Genomic DNA, 20,572 nt, shown 5'->3' with positions numbered 1-20,572 from the left:
AGAAAACTGCATGTAGGCCCATCATAATCAAGTTGATAAAAACCATAGGTACAGATAAAATCTTTAAAAGCAGCCAGAACAATATTAAAACTGAAAGCAAGCTTCTCAAAAGAAACAACATAAGCCAGAAGGCAATGTTATGACATTTTTTTAAAAAACTTCTAAAGTAAAAATAAACAAACAGAACCACAAACATAAAACTCTATGCCCAAGGAAAATATTTTTCAACAATGTGGGTGAAATAAAGGAGCTTTCAGATCAAGAAAGACTAAAGGAATTCCAGCAGACCAACACTATAAGAAGAAAAAAAGAAAGAAAATTCCTCAGGAAAAAGGAAAATAATCTACACAAAAACATGGTAAATATAAGTGAATATTGACACTAATAATATTTTATAGAGTTCAAATTATGTGTAAAACTAAAATGCATGACAAAAATAATGCAAAAATGTATGAAAGAGATAAGTGGAATTTAACTGTTCTAGTATTATCAGAGAGGTACAAATAAATTGTATCAGACTGTGATAAGTCAAAAATCCCTGCTATACTTTCTAAGGTAATTACTAAAATAGTAGAAGATGGTACAACTGATAAGTTAATAGAGGAAAAATATGCAAAATAAAAATATTAATCTTAAGGTAAGAAGGAAGTCAAGGAGAAATATAATACAAATGACTCAAGTAGAAAATGCATGAATAGGTGGTAGATATATTCTAAAATAAGTTATATGAGTAATTAAATTAAATGATTAAATGTATAAGTAAACCAAATATGTCCAAGTTAAATACGAGCGGGGGGAGGGGTGAGGTGGAGGGGCAAAGGGGGATAAGGACACATATGTAATACCTTAATCTATAAATAAAAAAGAATAAAATTTTCAAATTGGATTTGCAAATTACAAGTGTACTTTAAGTGTTAACATGCAAAAGAGCTGAATATAAAAAGACAAAAATGGTATACCATAAGATCATTGATAAAAAATATACCTTGTCTTAATGAATTCTAATTTAGTAAGATGCTGTGTTTAAAGTCACAATAATTGATAGTTACTATTTTAAATCATACAAATTGGTAGTTACTATTATTAGCTCCATTTTAATACATTAGGAAACTAAGACACAGAGAAGTCAGATAACTTGATCATCAAATTTCCAACATATTGAATGAAAAAAAAACTTGTAATATCAATAAAGAAAGCTAGAAAATAATGGGTATATTCCTTCATAATTCTGAAAAAATAATTATTTCCAACCTAGAATTCTGTACCCAGTGAAAACACTAAGCAGTTTTGAAGCTAAAATAAATGTCTTTACAGATACATGAGAGCTAAAAATTTTTACTATCGACACACTCTTTCTCAAGGAGCTACTGGAAAAGGTGCTCCATCAAATTAGGACACAATTTAAGAAAGAAAAATATTAAAAAACAAACAAACAAACAACAACAACAAAACCCCCCCAGAAACTCCAACCTAAAATAAAGGAGAAGGGAATTCATAAGTTTTCCTAAAAATGGTTATTCCAGGATGAAAGCTATGCAGGAGACCCTAGAGAGCAACCACTCCATACTGGAGCAGCACTGAAGGTTAAAAAAAAAAAGAAGAAGTTGTGAGGTTACCTAATATTTCTGAGCAAAATTAAAAGATATTTAAGCTTAATGATTGATTTGAAAAGTAAACAGACAAGGTACCATGAACTTCAGGGAAGGCAGCAGGTTGTACAAGAGAACTGGAGAACTGTAGCTGTGTTATATGTTACCAAAACCTATTGAGATGATTGGAAGAAGGGAAGTGTGTGTGTGTGTGTGTGTGTGTGTGTGTGTGTGTGTGTGTGTTAGTTGATGGAATTGTCTGTGAGAAATGTGTCCTTATCATTCATATAGAAAGTAAGCAGATAGTGATACCGGAAAGGGTGAGCAGGAATTCTTCCTGGGATTATGTCTCAGGGAATCAAAGAATGAAGCCTTGGACCAGAGGAGTTCAGGCAAGGAAGTTTATTGCAAGCAAACACAGGCTCCCCACTCGGGGAGGGGATCCAAATAGGTTGCCTCCTAAGCATTCTGTTCTTCCCTTCATCTGCTAAAGGCCCGCTCTTTGTCTATCTGTGTCACTTTCTGATTGGTTCCTGGCCTTTTTGAAACATTTTATTTTGTACTTGCAAGAAAAACATCCTTGTCTCAAAACACCCTGTTTTTCTGCTATCCTGTTTTTCTGAAAAATATTTTGTGGTTTCAGCTAGCTCCATGAGTCCTCTTTCTTCCACCCCGTCTACCTAATTCTGCTTCTAACTCATTTCAATAGTATCAAAAATAGAAAATACAAATAAATAATAGTTTATAAATATTTAGACATATGAAATTAATGGGAAAATGTGTAAAGTTTAAAGTGATTAAATCAGTTTAGAGAGAATCATAACTGAAGGGAATTAGGGCAGAGGACATTTTTCCTTGGAAGTCTAGTAATACTATTTGGCTTTTAAACTATGTATATATGTGACACTGCTGATAGAAAGAAAAATACTTTGTGCAAGTCTCTCTGAGACAGGCTGGGTCTAGGTCTTAGCCTGATCTCATGGTTTGTTGTATAACTTTTGGACAAGAAAAACTTCTGAGATTATTCCAGCCAAAAGAAAAAATAAGAACAGTCAGTGTTGAGGTTTTAGCTGAGAGTGAAAAAAATGATTTTTTACTGGCACCAAACTACCACATTACCCAATTTTATAATCTTTGCCAATACCACTCAGCTGTTCCAGCATCAAGCATTTATCTTTAAATTTGGGGGTTGGATACACTATTTGATTTAACTGTGTTTATGTTTCCTTGAAAAAAATAATTTTTGAAAGAATTGTTCCCAATGCAATGAATAACCTCAAGAGACAGAGAGTGATTTTGCCATATCTATGGTTATACATTATATTTTATGCCAAAAATTCCAAGGTTCTACCTATTATCCCAGTATAATTATACATAGTGCCCACTTTTATTCACAAATGTATTCCAATTTTGGATGACACATTATATAGTTTTCCTACTAATACATGTAGGGATAAAGGAGAGACTAGACAGGTATTTAACAGTGTTATTTTCCAGGGAATTAGTGCATCAAACAGGAGGTTTGATGAGGATTAGGTAACCAGTAAGGTATCTTCCAACTTTAAATATAATGGTTTCTGATTATTTTTGTATGTGGACCAATTTACTAGTAGTCCATAAGGAAGGCAAAAAGATGGTCTCTTTTCTGTTTCTATTGGTATAAAATTCCAAATGATCCAGAATAAAACCATCTCTCTGCCAACTGTTCATATCTACCACGAACTACCAGTCCTCAGTCATCCCAGGCTCCACCCCTAATGCAATAATTCACCACTACCTACTCAATCACCCAGGTGTTTTTGGCTTATCTTTGGCAGAGATGGTAAAGGTCACTAAATATGTCTTTTGCTCGCCTAGAAATTCCCCTTCATGTTGAGCAGCATCATGTGACTAGTTCTGACTAACTCAATGTGTGTAGAAGGGCATGTGCCACTTCTAGGCTGAGGTAGTTAAAAGCAACTCTATGATTGTCCAGTTCTTTTATTTTGCCATGAAAATTATGGAGGCCAAATGATGCAGTCATAAGATGCCGTCAGCCTGGGCTCATGAGTGACTGGAGCAGAGATCCAGTACTAAAAATGTACTAGAAAAAAAGAAATAAATGTTAGGCATTAAGATGGGGACAGGAAGGAATCTGTTACAACAGATTACCTAGCCCAACCTGACTAACAACCTTCACTGACAGGCATTACCAAACCATTTGCTAAGCAGCTCAGGCTGCATTTAGACTCTCTGTTTCCAAGTGAGATATGTAAATTTTCTGTCTGAGGAAGGGGCTAAAGTAAGCCACCTAAGGTGTTATTTATTCTAAGAGCTATGAACAGAACATCTAGTTGTGCTGATGATCTCTGTGGAAAGAATAATGTGGTACTTGACTGTATCTTCTTCTGAGAGCAGATGCTCATGTCTGTTTAGAGTCTAGACTCATCTCAACTTGCTATAAATGGAAGTGACCTTTATGTCTACAACTAATTTTTATAGCTGATTTTTGTACACAGCTTTTTCTTTATTTTCCTTATATTTTTCTCAACATAGCATTTCCTGAGAACATATGGGAAACGATTCAGGCTGAAAGTCATGGTCTCTTTCTTCAAGGATTTCGAAGTCTAATAAGGAAGTAGAAATGTAGCCACCTAAATACAATATAAGGTGGAATCAAGACATTGATTCAGACTCTCACAGCATGTCCAACTACAACAGCAATGACTTGATTACAGTGTATTTAGGTGACTTTCAACCTGAATCATCTCCCATAATATAGAAAATGGAAGGAAAATTTTAAAAAAAAGGTGTGTAAAAAATCAGCTGTTAAAATTAGTTGTAGCTCCAGAAACATAGAAGCATGGAACAGACTGTCAAATCTCAGAGGGAAGGCAGGTGGGTGGGAAGAGATCAACCAAAGAACTTATATGCATTTATGCATAACCCATGGACACAGACAATAGTGTGGTGAGGGCCTGGGGCTGAGAACGGGGCGGGTTAGAAGGGGTCAAGGGGGGTAAAGAAGGGGCAAATGTAACACCTTCAACAATAAAGATTATTTTTTAAAAAGTAAAGAATTGCCCGGCTGGCATGGTTCAGTGGTTGAGCATCAACCTATGAACCAGGAGGTCAAGGTTTGATTCCCAGTCAGGGCACATGCCCAGGTTGCAGGCTCAATCCTCAGTGTGAGGCATGCAGGAGGCAGCTGATCAATGACTCTCTCATCATTGATGCTTATCTCTCTCTCCCTCTCCCTTCCCCTCTGAAATCAATAAAAATATATTTTATTAAAAAATAAGAAGGAAAGGATTAATGATGAGTGGCATTGTGTGATTACCTACCACCCAGTGCTGCACAGCCTTTACCACACTAACAACAGAATAATCTAAGGCATTGAAACCTGGATATTACATTTTACTTGCATAAAATTCTTACAATGAGATAACTACTATTTTGCTCACCATTTAGCATTAAACATTTTAAAACCTTTTTCTTGTACTTTTCTCTATGTCTATATTAAAACATCTTTCAAAGTTTCATCCAAGTATAGCCTGTGTCAAAACAATATTTAATGTACTTAGTTTTAATGTCCTTGGCAAAGACTTGAGGTACTAAAATGTATATGCATTAAAGATAACTTTGGCCCTAACTGGTTTGGCTCAGTGGATAGAGCGTCGGCCTGCTGACTGAAGGGTTCCAGGTTCGATTCCAGTCAAGGGCATGTACCTTGGTTGCGGGCACATCCCCAGTAGGGGGTGTGCAGGAGGCAGCTGATCGATGTTTTTCTCTCATCGATGTTTCTGACTCTCTATCCCTCTCCCTTCCTCTCTGTAAAAAAAATCAATAATATATATATATTTTTTAAAAAAAGATAACTTTGGTCAAACACATATGATCTCCAAATTGTTATAAATTTGTCATAAAGATAGATGATGATCTGGCCATAGAGCTAGGATCCAAAGTTTTCTACACAAGGTTACTGGAAGAACCTGATATGCCCTAAACACATTATCAGTCTTAAACTATGGCATAGTTTACTTAAACTATGGCATAGTAATACTATGCTATCCATGTCTGCTCTGGGGACAGCTGTGGAATGGATACTGCTTCAGCCATCTTTGTAGTAGGTATAAGTTGCCTGATGTACCTTCTATGGTAAAATCAACCACAGACAAAACTTCAGAACTAGAAGTTAAATCTTAGGTTGAGGAGTTGAAGAGCTATCACAAATAATAACTCTACATCACCCTGACAGTCCCTTTTACCTCAAGGATATGATTTAAAACTCTTTCCCAACAAACCCTTTTATTTGGTTTCCCCAGAGCATAACAGAGAGATTGAAATGTTTTCAAAGAAAGAAACAACCCTTTTTTATATTAAGGAAGTTTTTTAAAAGGAAACATAGATAGTAGAAAACAAAAAAAGGTAACACAATTCAGTTTGTATAGGTCCCACCTACTCCCTCTGCTGACTTGCTGCAAAGAGCCGATACAATCTTGCAGCACCTTGCCTTGATTCCTTTTTACCATATGGCTACTGTGTTATCATGTTTTCACCAACCTACTACCCATAAATCCACCCCTGGACAAGCAAATACTATCCATGGTGTGGAGATAAACAGAGGGGAGGCAGGGATGAAAGGATGGAAGGACGGAATAAGAAATTGATTCCCCCTATGTTGACTATCTATTGAAAGCCTCCCACTAAAATCTGGTTTTCTGGTTGCTATGCTGAGGCATATGCCTCCGTCCCCGGTAAATAACCTCGCAGATGATATTCTGCCCTTACATAAAGGCTGTATGGCAAATACAGATATAACATTACCTAAATGCAGTATTCATATACCTAGATTTGCATATATTTAGAGAGAATAACAGGGAAGGTGTGGTGGCAAAGGGCATTTCACCATACACTGTGCTTCTCAAAGTATAATTCCAAAATTATCTATAGCAGAATCTCTTGCAAAATGTAAATTCCTATTTGCTGCAAAAGACTACTGAACCAGTGTTTGGGCGAGACTTACAAATCTACATCTTTATAACAGACCAGATGATTCTAATATATCTGAAAATTTGAGAGTCCCTGGAACAAAGGCTCAGACAAAATTGGATTATTAAATCCTGATTATGTTAACACCGAACATCTATTATGTGCCCTGAATTATGCAATATGCTTTTATGCAATGAACTCTTATGAACTTCACACCAGCCCTGTTAAAAAGGTCTCATTTTGCTTTTAAGAATACAGAGGCATAGAGAAGTGATTTCTTAAGGCTATATGGCTACTAGAGGTGAAATTTAAAGGGCAATGTACTAGTCTGAAAGAGGTTTAAATGCATTAATATAGGTAAGATACTTAGAGTAATGCTCATCGTGTATTCAGTTCTGTATATGTGTTAGCTATTATTATTTTATTGCTTTGATTATAATTGTGTACATTAGCCACAGATCTCCTTTACCAGCAACTGATATATCCAAAGAGCTGGCCTCCTGCTCCTCCACCATAAGTTTCCACTAGGAACTGCTCACCATCAATATACATGACATCTCAGGATCCCTGAAAATTTTGGAGAATGAGCTCTAACTCTGTCCTCACAAGTCTGTTAAAAGAGCTGCTGTGTCCACCATTAGAACCATTCCATTATGTTTATACATTGAAAACCCAGACAAATTATAAGTAACTTCTCTAGTCTAGGAGGTAACATATTAACCTACTAAGTCCTTAAAAATCAGCCAACCGAAACTTACTTAAAATAAAAGTTCCAGCCGAAACCGGTTTGGTTCAGTGGATAGAGCATCAGTCTGTGGACTGAAAGGTCCCAGGTTCGATTCCGGTCAAGGGCATGTACATTGGTTGTGGGCCCATCCCCGGTAGGGGGTATGCAGGAGGCAGCTGGTCAATGTTTCTCTCTCATCGATGTTTCTAGCTCTCTATCCCTCTTCCTTCCTCTCTGTAAAAAATCAATAAAATATATTTTTTAAAAAGTTCCAAGGAAATGTAAAACCACCTGGGGAAATTCAGAACAGAGACAGTCACAATTTGTGACACTTGGGATAGGCTCTAGCAACAATTCATCTAACAGTGGCTGGCTCTTGTACAAAATAACACAACTTAAGGCCTGTCAGATTCTCTATAAGTAGAGCAAGTTTGTTTACTAAAAGCAGCAGCAGATCTTGGTATTTTGGGGATCACTATACTATTTAGGCTCATTTTGGGGGAATACTTTATAGAGATGACATATGAGCAAGCACCTGCACAATGAATGGGTAGGTAGGGAGAAGAGAAAGGGCATCACAAACAAAATATAATAATTACCCTCTCCTTCAGCCCATCTTGGAAGGGGAAGCTGGAGAATGACTCTTGATAGAAGTCATACCTCTATACTCACTTTCTGGTAGAGGGTAGTACAGAAGGGCACTGAGGAGGAAGATTGGCCAGGTAAGGCAATGCCTATTTTTCTCTATGGAACAAAAGCAGGACACATATATGCCCAACATCTGTGCTGCTGAGTTAGCTTCCCAAAAGAAATGAAACTTCATAATTCAAACAACCACTCTAATAACAGCAAGGCATAGCTTCACCTAACACAAACATACATGCTTCAGGTTACTGCTACCCAATAAGGGGCCATTCATACTGGAGGAATATTAAAGTAATGCTTATTTACTTTTATCACTTCAACTCAAAATTTCAGAATCTTCATATTTCAGGGTTGCAAGGAATTTCCAAGTTCATGCTACTGAGAGGTCGAATAAGATAAGGAGAGATTAAGCATTGGTTAAGAAGCACTAAATGCTCAAAAATATTTTAAGATTTGAATCAAAGTGAATTACATTGGGTTATCAGGCTTAGAAACACTACTTTTGATAAAAGTAAAATGTGACTATAATACATTAAGACTCGATTTTTCTGTTTGGCTACTAAACTATCTCATATCCCACTGCTGTTTTCAGTAATTCTTTAAAGGAGGTTGACAAAGTTTCAAATATGATATAAATAAATTTTAGGGTTCTGGGATGAATTTTACCTGTGCTACAAATGGAATTTATTTGTTGTCCATACTCTCTTAGAATGCAATTCATTCTCTAAAACGCTTATTCTAGTATTTTGCAATGAAGGTACTGCTGGCATCTGGAGTAGGATAATTGGCTATCATAAGACACTGTCCTGCAATTTGAAAGATTTTAGAACATCTAGGTCATGCAAGCAGCATGTTCTCCTTCTTCTGTTACTGTGAAACCAAAGAATCTAGACACATAATAGCAAATTCTCCTTAGTGAGATAATACCTCTCCTGGTTGAAAACCAATATTTTTTTTTTCAATATGATGATTCCTCTTGTTGGACACAAAATTAGAGCTGAGTAGTTTTGCTTCTGTCTGACATCTGTTAACTTTATGCCAGCTGCTCCAAAATGCATAGCAGGTAGAGGTCACCTCTCAAGGATAATTTAGGTAGGGGAGTTGGAGGGTGTGGACAGTGATGATTTATTGCTGTTCAGTTTTTGTTTTCTGTTTTAGGAGAGATAGGACTTTGATTTGGAACATGCATGTGAGTGAAGATGTTAGTAGTTGGAAATATACCAGTTAGGAAAGGCACTAAAGTTGTAGATATGGGAGTTGTCACCATGTAGATCATGATTAAAGTAATTGAGGATATCACTCCGAAAGGGAGTAAATCAAGATAAGAGGTCTTAGGACTGAGCCTAATGGCACCATTTAAAAGGCAGGAAAGGAAATAACAGACATTGAGAGTTGCCAGTGATCTGGGAGAACAATTAAAAGAAACTAATTAAGGTGACAAAAGCCAAGGGAAGGTAGAGTTCCAAGAGGGAAAGAAAAGTAAACAGTTTTGGATGCTTCTGAAAGATTAGGTATGATGAGAAATGAGTTTTGTCCAAGAATTTGATAAAGTTCCTTAGAAAACTTAACAAGAGAAGTTTCAGTAAAATGATGATATTAAAAACCTAACTACAGTGGATTTAGGAGAGAATGGGAAGAGAAAGGGCAAATTGCAAGATAGAAAAGTCTTTTGAGAAATTTGTCTGTAAAGAGCAGCAGAAACATACTTAAGGAAGCAGAAGGGAACCATGAGGTCCAAGGAGTTGTTTTTAGTATTGTTTAAGATAGAAGGTATTATAGCATGTTTGTTGACAGATGGAAATGATTCAGTAGAAAAGGAAAGATTGGTGATGCAGAGGAGAGAGATGAGACTAACTGGAATGCTGCCCTTGAGTGGGATCCAAGGTAGAAGTGGAGAAATTAACATTAGTTAATAGGAGGAAGGCAGGTTATATGAATACAGATAATGAAAGGTAGGTCGAAGAAGTGGTGAAGGCATGAGGAGGTTGCCTTCTGAATCTTTCTATTTTCCCGGTGAAAAGTAAGTGTACAAGAGGATTCCACAAATAAGTGAGATCATGTGATATTTGCCTTTCTCATGTTAGCTTATTTCACTTGGCATAATAGGTTCCAGGTCCATCCGCGTTGTCCCAAAGGGAATTCTTCATATCCACAGGGGGAACTTCCTAGGTTCATTTCTGTTCTTTCCAGTAACTAGCCTGTTCTAGTGACTTCTCTCTCCCAGCTTCCTGTCCTTTATGAGAACAATATTGACTCCAATTCTAAAAATGACATTGTTTCTCTCCTTCCATCACATCATAGTAAGTGACTTTTGCATACCTCTTGGCACAAAATTGCTGGTGAAAGAGGCTTATTGTCAAAAAAAAAAAAAAGAGGCTTATTGTCAATCCAAAGGGCACATCATAAAACAAAACTTTCTAATCTTTGTTATAACTCACAATTTATAAGCATTATGATATACACACCATGACAAGCATATGAAAAAGTATTATAGGAACATATATGTGGGACCTATTGCTGATGGGGAAGGTCAAGAAGGCTTCATAGGAAAAATGTCCTTATATAATGAATTAGATGTTAAAAATCCATGATGAAAGGGAAAAGATATTCACACAAAAAAGGAAAAAAGTATACAGAGAGACAAGTTTGCAAGTAACAGTCCAATTTGCTGGATAAATAAACATAGCACACAAGGTAATAAAAGATAGATGGGGGTGACATGATTAGAATATTTGAAAGCCAGGGAATTGAATTTGGACTTTAAACCACTCTGATAACCTGAAAGAACAGAGATTATTGTCATCATCATTTTATGGTGAAAAGCATAATGTTGTGTAAAGCACAAAAGGTCTAAGATTTACTCTTGGTTCTGCCTCTAGCTAGCTGTGTGAATTTGAACAACTTATTTAACTCAGTTTACCCTACATATGTATGAAGAAGTTAGACTGAATGGTCTTTAAAGGTCCATCTTGCTCTGAAACAATGTGATTAGAAGAGTTTGATTTATTTCCCTTGTCAAACCTCTATGTGACATCTATCTACAGTCCATATTAAATAGCTTTGCTGAAGGCTTAAGCTAATATCTATTATTTCTCAGAAAAAATTATTGATAATGAACAATATGTTAGAAGTTTTCCTAATCACCATGGACTGTAAAGGATTATCTGGTGGGAAAGAGGTAAATTAAATTACCTCAACATTTTAAAACTGGGTAAGAATTGAGTTTGTTGCTTCCTTGGTTTCTGCTGAAGTGGAGAAAAATAAATAAATAAATAAAAGGAACTCTCCTTGAGGCTCAGACAGAAACAGTGAATGCTGGTCTCTCTGGTATTTCTTCTACAACGAACAGCACATGTATAACAGCTAGCAAGATGTGATTGGGGTTGAGCCTTACAGTCAACAAGCCTGAGGGGAGATTCCACCCACAAATGGGATATTAACAATCAAGACCCAATTACAACAGGAGAGCCCAAATAACCCACACAAGGGACATACCTAGAGCATTCAGCTTGAGATCAAAGAGACTGCACCACTGGGTCCCACAAGACATTTTCTATATAAGGCCACCTCATGAAGACTGGGAGTCATAGCAGTTCTATATAAAACATAGAAACAAACACAAAGAGATAGCTAAAATGGGGAATCTAATGAACAAAATACACTGACAAACAAAATAGCTCCAGAAGCATGGATGCATGGAAGAGACTGACAGATCTCAGAAGGGAGGAGGGTGGTGGGGACAGGAAGAGATTAACCAAAGAACTTATATACGTATGTGCATAGCCCATGGACACAGACAATAGTGTGGTAAAGGCCTGGGGTGGGGCACGGGCTGGGTGCAGGGGGTCAATGCATGGGGGAATGGGAGACATCTGTAATACTGTCAACAATAAATAAATATATGTTAAAAATGTGCAAAAACTGGGTAAGAATTATTTTATAAAGCAACAGATTCACAAATAGCATGATATATCTACTACCTCTTTGCAACTCTGGAAAAGCAGGAGGAAAGGTCTAGTGGAAAAGGGAGGCAAGGTAGGTCAATATTAGAAAGTTAATATGGACTTCTATCTTGAGACTATGAAATGAGCTCAATTATTTGCCTCCTTGAATGTCCAAATCACCATTAAAATAATTAAAAATATAAATAAAATAATATATTAAATGCGAAAGTCCAAATAGGGGAACCATTATTAGACCAAAAACAATTAAGAATTTCTACAAGGTAGAAATCAGGTATTGTTGGTGAAACTAGAGCACAGAATATGCAAATGTAAAATAGAAAGAGGAGAAAGCTAACTCTTGCAGAGGTAAGAGACATGCTTTACAGTGGTGCTTCAAAGAAATTTAAAGCTTTGGGTAAGCAAAAGCAGGAAGCATAATCAGGTCATAGAAAAATCATCATGGTGACAAAATATTGGAGGACAGCTGAGACAAACACCTACACCTCCCAACACCAACACAGATGTGAACATAATGAGGAAAGAAATGTCAGATATAAAAAGAACAAAGTAAAATTCTAGAGGAAAAGATAATACCTGAGATAAAAGAGCAGTGGATTGAAGTAACAATACATTTCACATTACAGAAAACAAAGTGCTAACCTTTCAGCACAGCAATAAAAATTATCCAAAATGAAAGAGAAAAATAATATTTTTAGAAATATAGTCAATAATATAGTAATTGTATTGGTATAAGATGAGTACTAGACTTATCACTTTATCCTATACTAGAGGCTCAGTGCACAAATTCGTGCACAGGTGGGTTACCTCAGCCTGGCCAGTGATTGAGGCCTATCGGGGGGCTGGCCGGCTGGGGGGAGGGACTGCAGGAGGTTGACTGTGAGAGTCCACTGACCACCAGGGGGAAGCTCCTGCATTGAGCATCTGCCCCCTGGTGGTCAGTGTGCATCATAGTGACTGGTTGACTGGTCATTCCAGTCGTTCCAGTCGTTCGGTCATAATGGTCACTTGGGCTTTTATATATAGATAGATAATAAAAGTCTAGTATGCTAAGTGTCCAGTCCTATGGTCAGCAGTTCAACCAATCAAAGCATAATATGCTAATGATATACTAAGGCCGCTCAACTGCTCGCTATGATGTGCACTGACCACCAGGGGGCAGACGCTCTGACCAGTAGATTAGCTTGCTTCTGGGGTCCATCCGATCGGGACAGAGCGAGAAGGGCCAGACACGCCTTGGAGCCCTCCCATGGTCCTTCCCCAGCTGGTCAATCTCCCGTGTCCCTCCTGGCCCTGGTCATGCACCTGTGGGGTCCCTCAGCCTGGCCTGCACCCTCTCGCAATCTGAGACCCCTTGGGGGATGTCAGAGAGCCAGTTTCAGCCTGATCCCACAGGCTAGGCTGAGGGACCCCACTGGTGCACGAATTCATGTACCGGGCCTCTAGTAAGTTATATAAATGTCTAATCACTATGTTATACACTTGAAACTAATTAATATATTATTGCACATCAACTGTAATTAGAAAAGTAATTAGAAATGAGTAACAAAATGAGTATCAGTTACTGTTTGGACAACATCAAGTGGCTTAACATATGTGTTAACTGGAGACTGAGAAGTGAGTAGGATTATTTAAAGAAATAATGGCCAAAATCTACAAACTAGATGAAAACCAAACTCATAGATCTGATGGGGCAGAAATAGAATATTGGGGACCAGCTATAATTATAAGAAATGTTAGCCATGCTCTGTTAACCATGATTGTTTTGTTCTGATTAAAGAAGGCACATTCTAACCTGGCTGGGAGTTGCATGTCAGACCTGGAAGTTCACCTGGAAATGCAGCCCATCCTCCCTATCAGGGAGCTGCCTATTATCTAAGAACCTTGTTGCAGAAACCAGAGTTGCCAGCCCTTTGAAGACCTCCAGCCTCTGCATACCCACAGGCCTTTACAAATCCCCAGCCTGCATTACCTGTTAATTGCCCATTTGGCATACCCTTTGCCTACTTCCCCATGTAATCTTTGTCAATATAAGCAGCTGGTTTATGGGGAGAGGAGAGCAGATTTTTGTGGATGACTTGCTTCTCTCCCATACTGCTGTCAGTATTGGAATAAATGCTCATATAGGATTCAACTCTGTCTCTCCTTAATTGGCTCAAGTAGTGATAGACAGCTGGACCCGTTGATTGTCCAGTTACAGATCCAAGCCCAATATAAAAAGGAGGTATTCGCAAAATGGAAAACATGGTTTGTGAATTCTGATTTTGAGCAATTGTGTTTTTTTCTTCGTGGGCACTTAATTATATTCTGATAGTAATTTTTCACATTGATTTTGAGCATCAGATAATCCATCATTCACAAGTTAAGTTACTTGGTATCTGAATATCCTGTTATATGCTACTAAGAAAATAGAGATGAGTTTCCATTCTGAAAGCTTTGATGTGATGTCAGAATGCCATGTTGTAGATACAACCAGCTGTACTGTTACCTTAAAATTAGGCATTTGTAAATTAAAACTTAAAAAGATGGCAGGTGATGGACTGTAAAACCCTCACTGTTCAGATTAAACCTAACTCATTTCTTCCTTTTTCTTTAACAAACAAACAATAAAACAACAACAACAACAAAAAAACTTTAGGAGACTTGTAGCTCAATACTGTTTTTGTCCTGTTTCTAATTTGCTGCTGATAATGTACATGAATTTAACATGCTGGGTAAGCTGTGTCCTAGTTACTGAGCAGTTTATGCAATGCTACTTTACCACATACAGTTAAAAGTAAAAGAGGGAGAAAAGATGATTGTTTAATTAAAATAATGACAACATAGTGAGTGTAAGGCTTAAAACATATGTAGGAGTATAATGTGCAACAAAAATAGCAAAAAGGTTTGAGGAGAGGAAAGAAAGTACAGTGTTGTGTGGTTTTTATACAACATAAAAAGTACTATGATATTATTTTAAGGTAAGATTTCTATTAAACATTCTACTGGAGTTACAATCCAGTGCTATAAAAACATACAGGGAAAATAACCATAGAGCTTAAGAAGAAAAGAATGCAATTATATTTATTAACAGAAGACATGATCATCTATAAAATCTTTCCGAATCCACAAATAGGCTGTTAGAACTAATATGTAAATTATGAGAACTTTCGAATATATGAGGTCAATATACAAAATTAACTACATTTCTATATATTAGTTATGAACACTCAGAGATTGACATAAAATTTACAATTATCAATTATCATCCAAAAAATGAAAAATTAAATACTTCCAAATAGCATTCAAAAATGTTCAAATGAAAAATAAAAAAAAGTAACAACAGATGTACAAAATATGAACAACAGAATTTACAAAGCATTGTTGGGAGAAATAAAAAAACAAAATAGATGAAGAGGTATACCATGTTCGGAGATAAGTTTTATTATTGTTAATATTGATCTAGATATTCAATGTAGTGCCAGTCAAAACATCAGCAGACTATTTTACAGAAGCAGACAAGTTGATTTTAAAATTCATATAGAAATGCAAAAAATGTAAAAAATACTATTTTGAAAAAGAAAATAATAATCATTGTTATTTAAAGGCTTCTTATAAAACTACAATAATCAAGATAGAATATTATTGGTGTAAATATCAATATATAGATCAATGAAACAGACTAAAGTGTGTGGAAATAGACTCAAGCATATATGGCCAACTGATGTACAAAGTGAAAGGGCAATTAAGTAATGAAAAGATAATCAATAGGTTTGCATGGTAACAGATGATTACTAGAATTAGTGAGGTGATAACATTGTAAGGTATAAAAAATGTCAAATCACTATATTGTAGCCCTAAACTAATATAACCAATATAATATTGTATATCAACTAGAGTTAAATTTAAAAATCATATTTTAAAAAGGGGAAATGGTACTGAAACAATTAAATATCCATATGCAAAAAAAACCTTGACCATTACCGCTCACCATATAGAAACATTAACTTGAAATCAATCGTAGATCTAAATGTAACAGCTAAAACTATAAATGTTCTATAAGATAACAAGAAAAACATTTAGTGACTTTGAAACAGTAAAATATTTCTTAAACAGTACATAACAGCCACAAAATATAAAAGAAAAAGTAATGAATTAGGTTGCATTAAAATTAAAGGCTTTTTCTCTTCCAAAGACGCTGTTAAGAAAATGTAAAGGTAAGCCACAGACTAAGAGAAATTTTTTACAAAATATATATCTGACAAGGTACTTGTATAGAGATTGTCAAATTTGTACACCTCAAGAATAAATAAGCAAACAGCCTAATTTTTTAATAGATAAAATATATGAACTCTCACTTTAACTAATATACATGAATCTCACAAATTTTATAAAGACTGAAAGAAACAAGAGCCAATATAATAAAATATATACACTGTGATTGCATGTATATAATGTTGAAAAAATAAACACAACTATAAAATATTGTGTAGTGATGCACATATGGATAAAACTTTAATGAAAACAGATATTCTAATAACAAAATTGAGGATATCAATTTTTTCTATGAAATAATTAAAAGGGAATAATTTGTAGGGGACAAACAGTGGGCCTTTTGGGTGCTGGTAATGTTCTACTTCTTGAGATGAATCTTGCTTTCACAGCTGTTTGCTTTATAAACACAGGTGTTGCTTTTTATAAAATTGATGAAAAGAAAAATTTTAAGTAGCCACAAGTAGAATAAAAATAGAAAGTGAAAATTATCAACCACTAGAGAATAAAAAAGGTATAAGAAAAACTTCCTAAATATGTCAAAAATGAACAAAAAGCGTGGTATCACTGAAAATGACAGAATAGGAAACTCTATGGTCCCCTTGCTCCACAAAAGCAACAAATACACTGGGAAAAACTTCAGAATCAACCCTCAACTTTTCAGGACTTTGGAAAATAGTCAAAACATACAACCAGAAAATGTTTGATGAAGGAAGAAGCTTCTGCATTGTCTTAAGAGGATGCTATGACTTTTTAAATTGCCCCCTACCATCTTCCACTTTCCAGATTTGCAGTGATCATGAAAATGGCAGCCCACATAACTGAGGCAGATTTGCTACTGCCAGAGGGAGAAATATGAACCTTATTCTTTAAAAATTGTGATTTTTTATTATTTTTTTGCATCAACCAGTCTGGCCACATCCTGAAGGACCATCACAAGGACACCTCTTTGTTTCACCAACTTAACAATAAATACGTTAAATGTATAGTCTAAATTGAAAAAGAAGAAAGATTGTCAGACTAGGTTAAATAATATCAAGACTTAAGTATATGCTGTATACAAGAAATTCACTTTAAATATGAAAGCATGTATAGATGAAAAGTAAACAGATGGACAGAAATGTACCATGTGCACTAATCACAATAAAGCTGGAAGGGCTATATTAATATCAGACAAAGTAGGCCTCACAGCAAAGAATTTGTCTGGGACTAAAAGGGGCATTTCAGAATAGTAAAGAGAATGGTGTATCAAGAAGCCATCATAGTTTTAACCCAAAAATAGAGCTTCAATGCCTGTTGCAAACTTGATCAAATTAAAGAGAAGTAAATGAAGTATTCCATAATCTAACCTAATTTAACCTACCAGATTTATTTCTTGCTTATCCTGTGCTACATGCACACTCTAGATGCCTTATGGTTTCTCAAACATGTAGTAGATTTTCCCATCTCTGTGTCTTTAACTATACAGACCCCCAATGCCTAAAATGTCTACTACCCCATTGCCATGCCCCCACATCCTCACATTTCAGAGCCAGATTCAAAGGCTACTTTTTCAAAAGTTTTTTCTGGCCAAAACCGGTTTGGCTCAGTGGATAGAGCATCGGTCTGCAAACTGAAAGGTCCCAGGTTCGATTCCGGTCAAGGGCATGTACATTGGTTGCGGGCACATCCCCAGTGGGGGATGTGCAGGAGGCAGCTGGTCGATGTTTCTCTCTCATTGATGTTTCTAGCTTTCTATCCCTCTCCCTTCCTCTCTGTAAAAAATCAATAAAATATATTTTTTTAAAAAAAGTTTTTCCTTTACAGCAGTTACAATCTCTTCTTCCTATGAAATCTAACTTCCATGTGGTACTTGCTTCTCTTAAAGAATTATAAGAAAACTTAGCTCCTAATCACAGGACCTGTTTACAGGTGCATTTCCTGAAGAGTAGAGCTCTGAGAAAAAAAAAAAGAGTAGAGCTCTGACTTATTCATGGTTATATTACTAATGCCTAATTCTTACATAGCCACTAAATAAATGCTTTCTAACAGTAGAAAAATTGAGCAACTTTATCAGAGGAAAGTAATAGTTGAGGAGGAGGCGATCTTAGGTTGTAATGAAGCTTGGGATATGTTCCAGTTTTATTCATTCATTTATTCATTAACCCAGACCCATTTTCCTCCTTCCCTTAATACTTATTTGGTACTATAGTCTAAGTTCTATGCTAGTTAACAATCATCACCCCAACAATAACAGAACCTGCTGTCTTTCTTACCTGTGAAATAATTAACAAGAAGTTTTGATATGGCTTTGCTACAACATAGAAGGCCTCTTTTTATTTCTTGAAAGTTAGAGAAATAATGTAGGAATACACCTTTTGGCAATTTTAAAGCACTATTTTTTAAATTTATTTTTATTGTTGAGAGTATTATAAATGCACCCCATTTCTTCCCCTTTGCCTCCCCTCCACCAGGCTCCTGCCTTACCCCAGGCCTTCATTACACTACTGTCTGTGTCCATGGGCTATGCATATATGGATATAAGTTATTTGAAAAAAAAATAAAGCACTATTTTTACCTTGATTTTGCTTCCCATTAGGAATATTCTAAGCAGATGGGTACTATCTATGCTGGCTTCACACGTGTTCTTCTCTTTTTACTATTGTAGCAACAGTCGACAAATCTGAGTTGTAATCTATATAATATGTAAGCCCAGATCATACTGACATAGAGCTGTAGTCAGTTATATTAACCTTTTGCTTTTATCGCCACCAACCTAGAAATCACATGGAGAAAGGTAAATATAACAGTCATGGAGGTGAGGAAATTTCACAACGTTATGACTGATAATTTAGTAAGATCCCAGCTAAGGATCTATGACATGAACCCACAAAAAGGGATAATTAAGTTCTATATACACATTTTATTGTATCAGCCACAAGATTAAAGGTTCAACATAAATAGAAAAACTACTCTGTAATCTATCAATACATTGGTATTTCATTTCATTCCTGGGGTTCTTTCTATACTGTTTAAATGAATTTATTTTTTATTATAACCTCTTTTTACCAAAATAAAAGTCAAATAAGTTTGCTCAAGGTGAAATGATTGAAGAAGGGATGTAGGTTCAGGAAGAGAAAGGCCAAGATAGAAGAGTAAACATAAACTTCCAGCTTGGGCATTCATATGTTTTTATAACTCCCTGGGTCCAGCTAGGGTTGAGAAACACTCCCTTACAATTGTGATTATCAAACTTGAATGTATATGAAAATCATCTGGGGAATAAAAAAGTAAATTCTGATACAGTAAATGTATCATGGGGCTTTATATTCTTCATTTCTAACAAGCTCCCAGGTGATTCTGAAACTGATGTTTCATTGAACCACACTTTGGGTAGCAAGGCCTTAGAGAAATTCTCCAAGATGTATCAAAGGAGACATATACAAGGACACTCATTAGAGCCCTGTTTGTATTAGCAGGGATAGAGGAAAAAAGAAAAGACCCTAAATATTCCTTAGTACTATAATAGATAAATAACCTGTAGATTTTCATAAAATGGAGTACTGTTTGGTAACTGAAATTATTAGAATTACCACATATCAACATGCATAACCATTTAAAAACATAGTGATGCTTAACAAAAGAAAGTCTTAGAATACAGTTTGATACTTTTCATGTACATTGAAAACATTCAATACAATATTATATTGTGTTTATGGATCTATACCTATATAGTTAATTTTTTAAAACTTTATGGGAATAATATACACTAATTTTAGGAGAATACTTACCCTGAGGAAGTAAGAGGAAAAGGGTGAGGATGTGAAATTCTATCTTTATTTGTCAAATGGAAGAAAGATCAGAAAGAACTTATCGCCTAATCATATTATCAGTAAGTTGACATCTACTATATCTCGATGATTTGTTATACTTGTTTTTACTTATTAATACCTTTGAAGTATTTTGCTATTAAATTTTTAAACATCTAGGGCTTTGTTGCACTTTAATTCTTATCTTATGTCAGACCCTACTGTGAGAAATAGAAACCTTCTGGTGAAATGAATTACTATATTCTCTTCCTGTGTCTAGCCCTGCTCAGTTCTATTAAATCAGCAAAAAAAAGTGTGGGGGTACCTCCAATACCTTATAATAGTGCTTCTCAAACTTTAATTCCTACCATTAGTAAAAAACGTTTTGCCTTACTGCTTCTTAGACTCTCTCTGACCCCCAGATCCCTCCATATCTTAATGCATGAGTATCAGAGTAGAGGCCTCAACAGGTTTGCTCCAAATCCAATTGTGTGACCTGAATCTGCTGGGATAATCTCTGTTTTAAGCTTCTTCTTTAAGAAATAAAAGTTGATTTTTTTTCCATAATAGGAAATTCAAGTAAAAGTTGGGGAACTTCTATATCTATGAAGCATTTCCTTGATCTGTGACACCTCAATT

This window comes from Cnephaeus nilssonii (genome assembly GCF_951640355.1).
Source record: "Cnephaeus nilssonii genome assembly, chromosome: X".
Lineage (NCBI taxonomy): Eukaryota > Metazoa > Chordata > Mammalia > Chiroptera > Vespertilionidae > Cnephaeus > Cnephaeus nilssonii.
Note: the sequence above shows the minus strand (reverse complement) of the source record.